This window comes from Triturus cristatus, chromosome 11 (genome assembly GCF_964204655.1).
Source record: "Triturus cristatus chromosome 11, aTriCri1.1, whole genome shotgun sequence".
In the NCBI taxonomy this organism is placed as follows: domain Eukaryota; kingdom Metazoa; phylum Chordata; class Amphibia; order Caudata; family Salamandridae; genus Triturus; species Triturus cristatus.
In genome coordinates, this window is record NC_140594.1 from 1,143,388,613 (window position 1) to 1,143,402,706 (window position 14,094).

A 14,094-nucleotide genomic window follows, 5' to 3' on the forward strand; every position below is an offset into this window, starting at 1 on the left:
ACATCAGAGGGTGTTGGTGGTATAGTGGTGAGCATAGCTGCCTTCCAAGCAGTTGACCCGGGTTCGATTCCCGGCCAACGCAGTGCAAATATTTATATATTCTCCAAGCAGGATATATTTTAATGCAACATGTCACAAAACTGAAATATCAGAAACAGAATAATCAGCCGTTATATAAAAAAATAAACAAACACGTAGGTAGACATCTCGATCGCCTCATCTGCTACATTCATTGTCCCAATATATGCTATTTTCCATAAAGCACTCACCACTCACATGTGCTGATAATAAATATTTTGCTGGGGGCAGGCAATGAAAGGGCTGAGCCTCGACCAGACATTATAACCCCAGCATCCCTATTTTAAAAAGCATTTCTAGGCGATATCTAGCCTCTGAAAATAATAGGCAAGATCCACCGATAAATCTGGCAAAAGTCCCCAAGATTTTGTGCATACTTGTGCTCTCACCTGAATGCAGCGCCACCTTGTAACCATCGGATGTAACTGCGACTCAGAAAAATGTTTTATCAGAGGGCAAGTTGAGATGACTCCAAGTGGCAGATTTCCACGGAAAGAGCCTCTCGCTGCAGCAGGAAGGTTGGATACTTCAAATTGGCATAGTTTCCTGTCCAGCGTCCTCTCACGTCCCGAACGCTCCCAAACGCTCAAAAGCCTCACACCGGGCAAGCCCTCACCGGGTAGATCTCTGGCTCCCAGGTAAAGCCAAATCCTGAGTATGCTAGTGCTAGGATCACAGAGAAAGGACAGGGACAGAGAGCTGCTGTCTTGGTAAAGGCCTGAAACGGCTAATTCCTAAGAGGGTCTGCACTTTCAGTTATGACTGACTGTGAGTGGGGAAGATGAAGATTTTCTGTACCCAGCATACCTTGCGATGTGCTTAGGCAAATGAGGAGAGAGCCCCACCAATCCCTTGCCACTCCGCTGAAAGCTCCTCCTCTGCATAAAGAGAGCACTTTCACAAGGGAGCAGAGTGGCGCAGCGGAAGCGTGCTGGGCCCATAACCCAGAGGTCGATGGATCGAAACCATCCTCTGCTAATATTGCTTGATTTTTCTTCCTAGGACTAATCTGTCATTTCCACCCTGCCAGCAAGGAAAAGCGCAGGCTTGTGCTAGCTATGTGAGAAAAGACTTCTCAACTATCTGTCTCTGCTGTAAATCAAGAGAGTGATCGTCAAAGGATCAACCCTATACTTTGAAAGTAAAGATACCCAATTAGAAGCATAAATGACAGGTGGGACCTTCACACGTTTTTCGGGGCATGCTTTGAACTTAATTCTTCCCTTTTTGTTCTGCTTTTATCAATCTCCTATGCATTTCATGGAATTTACTCCCTTTCTCTTCGCTGCTTTGCTTCCGATGCTGCCCATATGCTCATTTCCACTATTTGTACTGCTGCTTTCCATTTCTTCTCTTCTGCACAGCTTTGTCCTTGGTTTCAATCCCCAGTTCTTTACCCTCTGCAAGACAATTTCTACAGCTTTTCATGTTGGTATCCACACCAAATGCACGATTGGAACCGGTGCAAGATTGCCACTGCACTCGGCGTTGTAACATCTGGAACCTAGAGGACACACATCAGAGGGCGTTGGTGGTATAGTGGTGAGCATAGCTGCCTTCCAAGCAGTTGACCCGGGTTCGATTCCCGGCCAACGCAGTGCAAATATTTATATATTCTCCAAGCAGGATATATTTTAATGCAACATGTCACAAAACTGAAATATCAGAAACAGAATAATCAGCCGTTATATAAAAAAATAATCAAACACGTAGGTAGACATCTCGATCGCCTCATCTGCTACATTCATTGTCCCAATATATGCTATTTTCCATAAAGCACTCACCACTCACATGTGCTGATAATAAATATTTTGCTGGGGGCAGGCAATGAAAGGGCTGAGCCCCGACCAGACATTATAACCCCAGCATCCCTATTTTAAAAAGCATTTCTAGGCGATATCTAGCCTCTGAAAATAATAGGCAAGATCCACCGATAAATCTGGCAAAAGTCCCCAAGATTTTGTGCATACTTGTGCTCTCACCTGAATGCAGCGCCACCTTGTAACCATCGGATGTAACTGCGGCTCAGAAAAATGTTTTATCAGAGGGCAAGTTGAGAGGACTCCAAGTGGCAGATTTCCACGGAAAGAGCCTCTCGCTGCAGCAGGAAGGTTGGATACTTCAAATTGGCATAGTTTCCTGTCCAGCGTCCTCTCACGTCCCGAAAGCTCCCAAACGCTCAAAAGCCTCGCCCTCACCGGGTAGATCTCTGGCTCCCAGGTAAAGCCAAATCCTGAGTATGCTAGTGCTAGGATCACAGAGAAAGGACAGGGACAGAGAGCTGCTGTCTTGGTAAAGGCCTGAAACGGCTAATTCCTAAGAGGGTCTGCACTTTCAGTTATGACTGACTGTGAGTGGGGAAGATGAAGATTTTCTGTACCCAGCATACCTTGCGATGTGCTTAGGCAAATGAGGAGAGAGCCCCACCAATCCCTTGCCACTCCGCTGAAAGCTCCTCCTCTGCATAAAGAGAGCACTTTCACAAGGGAGCAGAGTGGCGCAGCGGAAGCGTGCTTGGCCCATAACCCAGAGGTCAATGGATCGAAACCATCCTCTGCTAATATTGCTTGATTTTTCTTCCTAGGACTAATCTGTCATTTCCACCCTGCCAGCAAGGAAAAGCGCAGGCTTGTGCTAGCTATGTGAGAAAAGACTTCTCAACTATCTGTCTCTGCTGTAAATCAAGAGAGTGATCGTCAAAGGATCAACCCTATACTTTGAAAGTAAAGATACCCAATTAGAAGCATAAATGACAGGTGGGACCTTCACACGTTTTTCGGGGCATGCTTTGAATTTAATTCTTCCCTTTTTGTTCTGCTTTTATCAATCTCCTATGCATTTCATGGAATTTACTCCCTTTCTCTTCGCTGCTTTGCTTCCGATGCTGCCCATATGCTCATTTCCACTATTTGTACTGCTGCTTTCCATTTCTTCTCTTCTGCACAGCTTTATCCTTGGTTTCAATCCCCAGTTCTTTACCCACTGCAAGACAATTTCTACAGCTTTTCATGTTGGTATCCACACCAAATGCACGATTGGAACCGGTGCAAGATTGCCACTGCACTCGGCGTTGTAACATCTGGAACCTAGAGGACACACATCAGAGGGCGTTGGTGGTATAGTGGTGAGCATAGCTGCCTTCCAAGCAATTGACCCGGGTTCGATTCCCGGCCAACGCAGTGCAAATATTTATATATTCTCCAAGCAGGATATATTTTAATGCAACATGTCACAAAACTGAAATATCAGAAACAGAATAATCAGCCGTTATATAAAAAAATAATCAAACACGTAGGTAGACATCTCGATCGCCTCATCTGCTACATTCATTGTCCCAATATATGCTATTTTCCATAAAGCACTCACCACTCACATGTGCTGATAATAAATATTTTGCTGGGGGCAGGCAATGAAAGGGCTGCGCCCCGACCAGAAATTATAACCCCAGCATCCCTATGTTAAAAAGCATTTCTAGGCGATATCTAGCCTCTGAAAATAATAGGCAAGATCCACCGATAAATCTGGCAAAAGTCCCCAAGATTTTGTGCATACTTGTGTTCTCACCTGAATGCAGCGCCACCTTGTAACCATCGGATGTAACTGCGGCTCAGAAAAATGTTTTATCAGAGGGCAAGTTGAGAGGACTCCAAGTGGCAGATTTCCACGGAAAGAGCCTCTCACTGCAGCAGGAAGGTTGGATACTTCAAATTGGCATAGTTTCCTGTCCAGCGTCCTCTCACGTCCCGAACGCTCAAAAGCCTCACACCGGGCAAGCCCTCACCGGGTAGATCTCTGGCTCCCAGGTAAAGCCAAATCCTGAGTATGCTAGTGCTAGGATCACAGAGAAAGGACAGGGACAGAGAGCTGCTGTCTTGGTAAAGGCCTGAAACGGCTAATTCCTAAGAGGGTCTGCACTTTCAGTTATGACTGACTGTGAGTGGGGAAGATGAAGATTTTCTGTACCCAGCATACCTTGCGATGTGCTTAGGCAAATGAGGAGAGAGCCCCACCAATCCCTTGCCACTCCGCTGAAAGCTCCTCCTCTGCATAAAGAGAGCACTTTCACAAGGGAGCAGAGTGGCGCAGCGGAAGCGTGCTTGGCCCATAACCCAGAGGTCGATGGATCGAAACCATCCTCTGCTAATATTGCTTGATTTTTCTTCCTAGGACTAATCTGTCATTTCCACCCTGCCAGCAAGGAAAAGCGCAGGCTTGTGCTAGCTATGTGAGAAAAGACTTCTCAACTATCTGTCTCTGCTGTAAATCAAGAGAGTGATCGTCAAAGGATCAACCCTATACTTTGAAAGTAAAGATACCCAATTAGAAGCATAAATGACAGGTGGGACCTTCACACGTTTTTCGGGGCATGCTTTGAATTTAATTCTTCCCTTTTTGTTCTGCTTTTATCAATCTCCTATGCATTTCATGGAATTTACTCCCTTTCTCTTCGCTGCTTTGCTTCCGATGCTGCGCATATGCTCATTTCCACTATTTGTACTGCTGCTTTCCATTTCTTCTCTTCTGCACAGCTTTATCCTTGGTTTCAATCCCCAGTTCTTTACCCTCTGCAAGACAATTTCTACAGCTTTTCATGTTGGTATCCACACCAAATGCACGATTGGAACCGGTGCAAGATTGCCACTGCACTCGGCGTTGTAACATCTGGAACCTAGAGGACACACATCAGAGGGTGTTGGTGGTATAGTGGTGAGCATAGCTGCCTTCCAAGCAGTTGACCCGGGTTCGATTCCCGGCCAACGCAGTGCAAATATTTATATATTCTCCAAGCAGGATATATTTTAATGCAACATGTCACAAAACTGAAATATCAGAAACAGAATAATCAGCCGTTATATAAAAAAATAAACAAACACGTAGGTAGACATCTCGATCGCCTCATCTGCTACATTCATTGTCCCAATATATGCTATTTTCCATAAAGCACTCACCACTCACATGTGCTGATAATAAATATTTTGCTGGGGGCAGGCAATGAAAGGGCTGAGCCTCGACCAGACATTATAACCCCAGCATCCCTATTTTAAAAAGCATTTCTAGGCGATATCTAGCCTCTGAAAATAATAGGCAAGATCCACCGATAAATCTGGCAAAAGTCCCCAAGATTTTGTGCATACTTGTGCTCTCACCTGAATGCAGCGCCACCTTGTAACCATCGGATGTAACTGCGACTCAGAAAAATGTTTTATCAGAGGGCAAGTTGAGATGACTCCAAGTGGCAGATTTCCACGGAAAGAGCCTCTCGCTGCAGCAGGAAGGTTGGATACTTCAAATTGGCATAGTTTCCTGTCCAGCGTCCTCTCACGTCCCGAACGCTCCCAAACGCTCAAAAGCCTCACACCGGGCAAGCCCTCACCGGGTAGATCTCTGGCTCCCAGGTAAAGCCAAATCCTGAGTATGCTAGTGCTAGGATCACAGAGAAAGGACAGGGACAGAGAGCTGCTGTCTTGGTAAAGGCCTGAAACGGCTAATTCCTAAGAGGGTCTGCACTTTCAGTTATGACTGACTGTGAGTGGGGAAGATGAAGATTTTCTGTACCCAGCATACCTTGCGATGTGCTTAGGCAAATGAGGAGAGAGCCCCACCAATCCCTTGCCACTCCGCTGAAAGCTCCTCCTCTGCATAAAGAGAGCACTTTCACAAGGGAGCAGAGTGGCGCAGCGGAAGCGTGCTGGGCCCATAACCCAGAGGTCGATGGATCGAAACCATCCTCTGCTAATATTGCTTGATTTTTCTTCCTAGGACTAATCTGTCATTTCCACCCTGCCAGCAAGGAAAAGCGCAGGCTTGTGCTAGCTATGTGAGAAAAGACTTCTCAACTATCTGTCTCTGCTGTAAATCAAGAGAGTGATCGTCAAAGGATCAACCCTATACTTTGAAAGTAAAGATACCCAATTAGAAGCATAAATGACAGGTGGGACCTTCACACGTTTTTCGGGGCATGCTTTGAACTTAATTCTTCCCTTTTTGTTCTGCTTTTATCAATCTCCTATGCATTTCATGGAATTTACTCCCTTTCTCTTCGCTGCTTTGCTTCCGATGCTGCCCATATGCTCATTTCCACTATTTGTACTGCTGCTTTCCATTTCTTCTCTTCTGCACAGCTTTGTCCTTGGTTTCAATCCCCAGTTCTTTACCCTCTGCAAGACAATTTCTACAGCTTTTCATGTTGGTATCCACACCAAATGCACGATTGGAACCGGTGCAAGATTGCCACTGCACTCGGCGTTGTAACATCTGGAACCTAGAGGACACACATCAGAGGGCGTTGGTGGTATAGTGGTGAGCATAGCTGCCTTCCAAGCAGTTGACCCGGGTTCGATTCCCGGCCAACGCAGTGCAAATATTTATATATTCTCCAAGCAGGATATATTTTAATGCAACATGTCACAAAACTGAAATATCAGAAACAGAATAATCAGCCGTTATATAAAAAAATAATCAAACACGTAGGTAGACATCTCGATCGCCTCATCTGCTACATTCATTGTCCCAATATATGCTATTTTCCATAAAGCACTCACCACTCACATGTGCTGATAATAAATATTTTGCTGGGGGCAGGCAATGAAAGGGCTGCGCCCCGACCAGAAATTATAACCCCAGCATCCCTATGTTAAAAAGCATTTCTAGGCGATATCTAGCCTCTGAAAATAATAGGCAAGATCCACCGATAAATCTGGCAAAAGTCCCCAAGATTTTGTGCATACTTGTGTTCTCACCTGAATGCAGCGCCACCTTGTAACCATCGGATGTAACTGCGGCTCAGAAAAATGTTTTATCAGAGGGCAAGTTGAGAGGACTCCAAGTGGCAGATTTCCACGGAAAGAGCCTCTCACTGCAGCAGGAAGGTTGGATACTTCAAATTGGCATAGTTTCCTGTCCAGCGTCCTCTCACGTCCCGAACGCTCCCAAACGCTCAAAAGCCTCACACCGGGCAAGCCCTCACCGGGTAGATCTCTGGCTCCCAGGTAAAGCCAAATCCTGAGTATGCTAGTGCTAGGATCACAGAGAAAGGACAGGGACAGAGAGCTGCTGTCTTGGTAAAGGCCTGAAACGGCTAATTCCTAAGAGGGTCTGCACTTTCAGTTATGACTGACTGTGAGTGGGGAAGATGAAGATTTTCTGTACCCAGCATACCTTGCGATGTGCTTAGGCAAATGAGGAGAGAGCCCCACCAATCCCTTGCCACTCCGCTGAAAGCTCCTCCTCTGCATAAAGAGAGCACTTTCACAAGGGAGCAGAGTGGCGCAGCGGAAGCGTGCTGGGCCCATAACCCAGAGGTCGATGGATCGAAACCATCCTCTGCTAATATTGCTTGATTTTTCTTCCTAGGACTAATCTGTCATTTACACCCTGCCAGCAAGGAAAAGCGCAGGCTTGTGCTAGCTATGTGAGAAAAGACTTCTCAACTATCTGTCTCTGCTGTAAATCAAGAGAGTGATCGTCAAAGGATCAACCCTATACTTTGAAAGTAAAGATACCCAATTAGAAGCATAAATGACAGGTGGGACCTTCACACGTTTTTCGGGGCATGCTTTGAATTTAATTCTTCCCTTTTTGTTCTGCTTTTATCAATCTCCTATGCATTTCATGGAATTTACTCCCTTTCTCTTCGCTGCTTTGCTTCCGATGCTGCCCATATGCTCATTTCCACTATTTGTACTGCTGCTTTCCATTTCTTCTCTTCTGCACAGCTTTGTCCTTGGTTTCAATCCCCAGTTCTTTACCCTCTGCAAGACAATTTCTACAGCTTTTCATGTTGGTATCCACACCAAATGCACGATTGGAACCGGTGCAAGATTGCCACTGCACTCGGCGTTGTAACATCTGGAACCTAGAGGACACACATCAGAGGGCGTTGGTGGTATAGTGGTGAGCATAGCTGCCTTCCAAGCAGTTGACCCGGGTTCGATTCCCGGCCAACGCAGTGCAAATATTTATATATTCTCCAAGCAGGATATATTTTAATGCAACATGTCACAAAACTGAAATATCAGAAACAGAATAATCAGCCGTTATATAAAAAAATAAACAAACACGTAGGTAGACATCTCGATCGCCTCATCTGCTACATTCATTGTCCCAATATATGCTATTTTCCATAAAGCACTCACCACTCACATGTGCTGATAATAAATATTTTGCTGGGGGCAGGCAATGAAAGGGCTGAGCCCCGACCAGACATTATAACCCCAGCATCCCTATTTTAAAAAGCATTTCTAGGCGATATCTAGCCTCTGAAAATAATAGGCAAGATCCACCGATAAATCTGGCAAAAGTCCCCAAGATTTTGTGCATACTTGTGCTCTCACCTGAATGCAGCGCCACCTTGTAACCATCGGATGTAACTGCGGCTCAGAAAAATGTTTTATCAGAGGGCAAGTTGAGAGGACTCCAAGTGGCAGATTTCCACGGAAAGAGCCTCTCGCTGCAGCAGGAAGGTTGGATACTTCAAATTGGCATAGTTTCCTGTCCAGCGTCCTCTCACGTCCCGAACGCTCCCAAACGCTCAAAAGCCTCGCCCTCACCGGGTAGATCTCTGGCTCCCAGGTAAAGCCAAATCCTGAGTATGCTAGTGCTAGGATCACAGATAAAGGACAGGGACAGAGAGCTGCTGTCTTGGTAAAGGCCTGAAACGGCTAATTCCTAAGAGGGTCTGCACTTTCAGTTATGACTGACTGTGAGTGGGGAAGATGAAGATTTTCTGTACCCAGCATACCTTGCGATGTGCTTAGGCAAATGAGGAGAGAGCCCCACCAATCCCTTGCCACTCCGCTGAAAGCTCCTCCTCTGCATAAAGAGAGCACTTTCACAAGGGAGCAGAGTGGCGCAGCGGAAGCGTGCTTGGCCCATAACCCAGAGGTCAATGGATCGAAACCATCCTCTGCTAATATTGCTTGATTTTTCTTCCTAGGACTAATCTGTCATTTCCACCCTGCCAGCAAGGAAAAGCGCAGGCTTGTGCTAGCTATGTGAGAAAAGACTTCTCAACTATCTGTCTCTGCTGTAAATCAAGAGAGTGATCGTCAAAGGATCAACCCTATACTTTGAAAGTAAAGATACCCAATTAGAAGCATAAATGACAGGTGGGACCTTCACACGTTTTTCGGGGCATGCTTTGAATTTAATTCTTCCCTTTTTGTTCTGCTTTTATCAATCTCCTATGCATTTCATGGAATTTACTCCCTTTCTCTTCGCTGCTTTGCTTCCGATGCTGCCCATATGCTCATTTCCACTATTTGTACTGCTGCTTTCCATTTCTTCTCTTCTGCACAGCTTTATCCTTGGTTTCAATCCCCAGTTCTTTACCCACTGCAAGACAATTTCTACAGCTTTTCATGTTGGTATCCACACCAAATGCACGATTGGAACCGGTGCAAGATTGCCACTGCACTCGGCGTTGTAACATCTGGAACCTAGAGGACACACATCAGAGGGCGTTGGTGGTATAGTGGTGAGCATAGCTGCCTTCCAAGCAATTGACCCGGGTTCGATTCCCGGCCAACGCAGTGCAAATATTTATATATTCTCCAAGCAGGATATATTTTAATGCAACATGTCACAAAACTGAAATATCAGAAACAGAATAATCAGCCGTTATATAAAAAAATAATCAAACACGTAGGTAGACATCTCGATCGCCTCATCTGCTACATTCATTGTCCCAATATATGCTATTTTCCATAAAGCACTCACCACTCACATGTGCTGATAATAAATATTTTGCTGGGGGCAGGCAATGAAAGGGCTGCGCCCCGACCAGAAATTATAACCCCAGCATCCCTATGTTAAAAAGCATTTCTAGGCGATATCTAGCCTCTGAAAATAATAGGCAAGATCCACCGATAAATCTGGCAAAAGTCCCCAAGATTTTGTGCATACTTGTGTTCTCACCTGAATGCAGCGCCACCTTGTAACCATCGGATGTAACTGCGGCTCAGAAAAATGTTTTATCAGAGGGCAAGTTGAGAGGACTCCAAGTGGCAGATTTCCACGGAAAGAGCCTCTCACTGCAGCAGGAAGGTTGGATACTTCAAATTGGCATAGTTTCCTGTCCAGCGTCCTCTCACGTCCCGAACGCTCCCAAACGCTCAAAAGCCTCCCCTCACCGGGTAGATGTCTGGCTCCCAGGTAAAGCCAAATCCTGAGTATGCTAGTGCTAGGATCACAGAGAAAGGACAGGGACAGAGAGCTGCTGTCTTGGTAAAGGCCTGAAACGGCTAATTCCTAAGAGGGTCTGCACTTTCAGTTATGACTGACTGTGAGTGGGGAAGATGAAGATTTTCTGTACCCAGCATACCTTGCGATGTGCTTAGGCAAATGAGGAGAGAGCCCCACCAATCCCTTGCCACTCCGCTGAAAGCTCCTCCTCTGCATAAAGAGAGCACTTTCACAAGGGAGCAGAGTGGCGCAGCGGAAGCGTGCTGGGCCCATAACCCAGAGGTCGATGGATCGAAACCATCCTCTGCTAATATTGCTTGATTTTTCTTCCTAGGACTAATCTGTCATTTCCACCCTGCCAGCAAGGAAAAGCGCAGGCTTGTGCTAGCTATGTGAGAAAAGACTTCTCAACTATCTGTCTCTGCTGTAAATCAAGAGAGTGATCGTCAAAGGATCAACCCTATACTTTGAAAGTAAAGATACCCAATTAGAAGCATAAATGACAGGTGGGACCTTCACACGTTTTTCGGGGCATGCTTTGAATTTAATTCTTCCCTTTTTGTTCTGCTTTTATCAATCTCCTATGCATTTCATGGAATTTACTCCCTTTCTCTTCGCTGCTTTGCTTCCGATGCTGCCCATATGCTCATTTCCACTATTTGTACTGCTGCTTTCCATTTCTTCTCTTCTGCACAGCTTTATCCTTGGTTTCAATCCCCAGTTCTTTACCCACTGCAAGACAATTTCTACAGCTTTTCATGTTGGTATCCACACCAAATGCACGATTGGAACCGGTGCAAGATTGCCACTGCACTCGGCGTTGTAACATCTGGAACCTAGAGGACACACATCAGAGGGCGTTGGTGGTATAGTGGTGAGCATAGCTGCCTTCCAAGCAGTTGACCCGGGTTCGATTCCCGGCCAACGCAGTGCAAATATTTATATATTCTCCAAGCAGGATATATTTTAATGCAACATGTCACAAAACTGAAATATCAGAAACAGAATAATCAGCCGTTATATAAAAAAATAAACAAACACGTAGGTAGACATCTCGATCGCCTCATCTGCTACATTCATTGTCCCAATATATGCTATTTTCCATAAAGCACTCACCACTCACATGTGCTGATAATAAATATTTTGCTGGGGGCAGGCAATGAAAGGGCTGAGCCCCGACCAGACATTATAACCCCAGCATCCCTATTTTAAAAAGCATTTCTAGGCGATATCTAGCCTCTGAAAATAATAGGCAAGATCCACCGATAAATCTGGCAAAAGTCCCCAAGATTTTGTGCATACTTGTGCTCTCACCTGAATGCAGCGCCACCTTGTAACCATCGGATGTAACTGCGACTCAGAAAAATGTTTTATCAGAGGGCAAGTTGAGATGACTCCAAGTGGCAGATTTCCACGGAAAGAGCCTCTCGCTGCAGCAGGAAGGTTGGATACTTCAAATTGGCATAGTTTCCTGTCCAGCGTCCTCTCACGTCCCGAACGCTCCCAAACGCTCAAAAGCCTCGCCCTCACCGGGTAGATCTCTGGCTCCCAGGTAAAGCCAAATCCTGAGTATGCTAGTGCTAGGATCACAGAGAAAGGACAGGGACAGAGAGCTGCTGTCTTGGTAAAGGCCTGAAACGGCTAATTCCTAAGAGGGTCTGCACTTTCAGTTATGACTGACTGTGAGTGGGGAAGATGAAGATTTTCTGTACCCAGCATACCTTGCGATGTGCTTAGGCAAATGAGGAGAGAGCCCCACCAATCCCTTGCCACTCCGCTGAAAGCTCCTCCTCTGCATAAAGAGAGCACTTTCACAAGGGAGCAGAGTGGCGCAGCGGAAGCGTGCTGGGCCCATAACCCAGAGGTCGATGGATCGAAACCATCCTCTGCTAATATTGCTTGATTTTTCTTCCTAGGACTAATCTGTCATTTCCACCCTGCCAGCAAGGAAAAGCGCAGGCTTGTGCTAGCTATGTGAGAAAAGACTTCTCAACTATCTGTCTCTGCTGTAAATCAAGAGAGTGATCGTCAAAGGATCAACCCTATACTTTGAAAGTAAAGATACCCAATTAGAAGCATAAATGACAGGTGGGACCTTCACACGTTTTTCGGGGCATGCTTTGAATTTAATTCTTCCCTTTTTGTTCTGCTTTTATCAATCTCCTATGCATTTCATGGAATTTACTCCCTTTCTCTTCGCTGCTTTGCTTCCGATGCTGCCCATATGCTCATTTCCACTATTTGTACTGCTGCTTTCCATTTCTTCTCTTCTGCACAGCTTTATCCTTGGTTTCAATCCCCAGTTCTTTACCCTCTGCAAGACAATTTCTACAGCTTTTCATGTTGGTATCCACACCAAATGCACGATTGGAACCGGTGCAAGATTGCCACTGCACTCGGCGTTGTAACATCTGGAACCTAGAGGACACACATCAGAGGGTGTTGGTGGTATAGTGGTGAGCATAGCTGCCTTCCAAGCAGTTGACCCGGGTTCGATTCCCGGCCAACGCAGTGCAAATATTTATATATTCTCCAAGCAGGATATATTTTAATGCAACATGTCACAAAACTGAAATATCAGAAACAGAATAATCAGCCGTTATATAAAAAAATAAACAAACACGTAGGTAGACATCTCGATCGCCTCATCTGCTACATTCATTGTCCCAATATATGCTATTTTCCATAAAGCACTCACCACTCACATGTGCTGATAATAAATATTTTGCTGGGGGCAGGCAATGAAAGGGCTGAGCCCCGACCAGACATTATAACCCCAGCATCCCTATTTTAAAAAGCATTTCTAGGCGATATCTAGCCTCTGAAAATAATAGGCAAGATCCACCGATAAATCTGGCAAAAGTCCCCAAGATTTTGTGCATACTTGTGCTCTCACCTGAATGCAGCGCCACCTTGTAACCATCGGATGTAACTGCGACTCAGAAAAATGTTTTATCAGAGGGCAAGTTGAGATGACTCCAAGTGGCAGATTTCCACGGAAAGAGCCTCTCGCTGCAGCAGGAAGGTTGGATACTTCAAATTGGCATAGTTTCCTGTCCAGCGTCCTCTCACGTCCCGAACGCTCCCAAACGCTCAAAAGCCTCACACCGGGCAAGCCCTCACCGGGTAGATCTCTGGCTCCCAGGTAAAGCCAAATCCTGAGTATGCTAGTGCTAGGATCACAGAGAAAGGACAGGGACAGAGAGCTGCTGTCTTGGTAAAGGCCTGAAACGGCTAATTCCTAAGAGGGTCTGCACTTTCAGTTATGACTGACTGTGAGTGGGGAAGATGAAGATTTTCTGTACCCAGCATACCTTGCGATGTGCTTAGGCAAATGAGGAGAGAGCCCCACCAATCCCTTGCCACTCCGCTGAAAGCTCCTCCTCTGCATAAAGAGAGCACTTTCACAAGGGAGCAGAGTGGCGCAGCGGAAGCGTGCTGGGCCCATAACCCAGAGGTCGATGGATCGAAACCATCCTCTGCTAATATTGCTTGATTTTTCTTCCTAGGACTAATCTGTCATTTCCACCCTGCCAGCAAGGAAAAGCGCAGGCTTGTGCTAGCTATGTGAGAAAAGACTTCTCAACTATCTGTCTCTGCTGTAAATCAAGAGAGTGATCGTCAAAGGATCAACCCTATACTTTGAAAGTAAAGATACCCAATTAGAAGCATAAATGACAGGTGGGACCTTCACACGTTTTTCGGGGCATGCTTTGAATTTAATTCTTCCCTTTTTGTTCTGCTTTTATCAATCTCCTATGCATTTCATGGAATTTACTCCCTTTCTCTTCGCTGCTTTGCTTCCGATGCTGCCCATATGCTCATTTCCACTAT

General features: G+C 45.7%; 7 non-coding genes across 7 annotated transcripts; all 7 read left to right on the plus strand.

Moving 5' to 3' along the window:
• Positions 1 to 10: 10 nt before the first annotated feature.
• On the plus strand, positions 11 to 82 carry TRNAG-UCC (transfer RNA glycine (anticodon UCC)). The gene has a single exon. It is a non-coding gene; the product is annotated as a tRNA-Gly (tRNA).
• Positions 83 to 1,603: 1,521 nt separating this feature from the next.
• Positions 1,604 to 1,675, plus strand: TRNAG-UCC (transfer RNA glycine (anticodon UCC)). Its single transcript has one exon. It is a non-coding gene; the product is annotated as a tRNA-Gly (tRNA).
• Positions 1,676 to 4,768: 3,093 nt separating this feature from the next.
• TRNAG-UCC (transfer RNA glycine (anticodon UCC)) lies at positions 4,769 to 4,840 on the plus strand. Its single transcript has one exon. It is a non-coding gene; the product is annotated as a tRNA-Gly (tRNA).
• A 1,521-nt stretch (positions 4,841 to 6,361) lies between these two features.
• Positions 6,362 to 6,433, plus strand: TRNAG-UCC (transfer RNA glycine (anticodon UCC)). The gene has a single exon. It is a non-coding gene; the product is annotated as a tRNA-Gly (tRNA).
• A 1,521-nt stretch (positions 6,434 to 7,954) lies between these two features.
• TRNAG-UCC (transfer RNA glycine (anticodon UCC)) lies at positions 7,955 to 8,026 on the plus strand. Its single transcript has one exon. It is a non-coding gene; the product is annotated as a tRNA-Gly (tRNA).
• A 3,091-nt stretch (positions 8,027 to 11,117) lies between these two features.
• TRNAG-UCC (transfer RNA glycine (anticodon UCC)) lies at positions 11,118 to 11,189 on the plus strand. The gene has a single exon. It is a non-coding gene; the product is annotated as a tRNA-Gly (tRNA).
• A 1,510-nt stretch (positions 11,190 to 12,699) lies between these two features.
• Positions 12,700 to 12,771, plus strand: TRNAG-UCC (transfer RNA glycine (anticodon UCC)). Its single transcript has one exon. It is a non-coding gene; the product is annotated as a tRNA-Gly (tRNA).
• The last annotated feature ends 1,323 nt before the right edge of the window (positions 12,772 to 14,094 follow it).